Raw genomic sequence first — 865 nt, 5'->3', positions numbered from 1 at the left:
CACGTAACATTTTCAAAGAGAAATCAAATGAGCTACTTTATTACTTTGATTGCAGAGGTGCAACTGAAACCTACTGCTGCATTTACTCATACTGGGCCTGATTTATTAAAGCTCTCCAAGACTAGAGAAGACTATCATGGATGAACCTGCGTGATCCATCAAACCTGGAATGGCCCTCTTAAAATCATTTGCTACTTTTTGTCAAATGTTTTCAATCCTGGACTAGATCCATTCCAGATTTTTTGGATCAGTCAGGTTCCCCCATGATAGTCTATCTTCTCCAGTCTTGGAGAGCTTCAATAATCAGGCCCATTTTTTTTATTGCTAGTCAGCAGTACTTTTGCACAGAGCTGGATGGTATAGGGTTAGATACCTATGTCAGAGAGAAAGCTGTATTCATGTATCTTACAAATAAATAAAAACATATACATTGTCTCCTAGACAGATCAATTCACGTGACTCAACACAATAACAATGTCTGGAGAGGATCCTGGTGCTGTTAAACCAAAATCAATGTCTCGGGCAAAGCAGTGGTCAGATGAGATTGAAAATTTGTACCGATTCCAAACTGCTGGATATAGAGATGAAGCAGAATACAAGCACATACAACAAGTTGAGGTAAGTGTCACCTTGCAGTTGCAGCCACATAATGCTACCCACACATACACTGTATATAGTGTTATTACCTGTCATTACGATCGTTCGTCATTTTGTCAGCACAGATCCATGAAAGACGTCAGACACATGTGAGATTCTCGTCCAATACCAGCCCTGAGGCGATTATTGGTCAAAAACCATCTGATGTGTGTATGTAGCCGAAGATAGAGAGCTAGAAAAATATTTTCCTTCTGTACTTTGGGTTCTC

Source organism: Pyxicephalus adspersus, chromosome 2 (assembly GCF_032062135.1).
Source record: "Pyxicephalus adspersus chromosome 2, UCB_Pads_2.0, whole genome shotgun sequence".
Classification (NCBI taxonomy): Eukaryota; Metazoa; Chordata; class Amphibia; order Anura; family Pyxicephalidae; genus Pyxicephalus; species Pyxicephalus adspersus.
The sequence above is the reverse complement of the archived record's forward strand: the minus strand, read 5'-3'. Positions refer to the sequence as shown.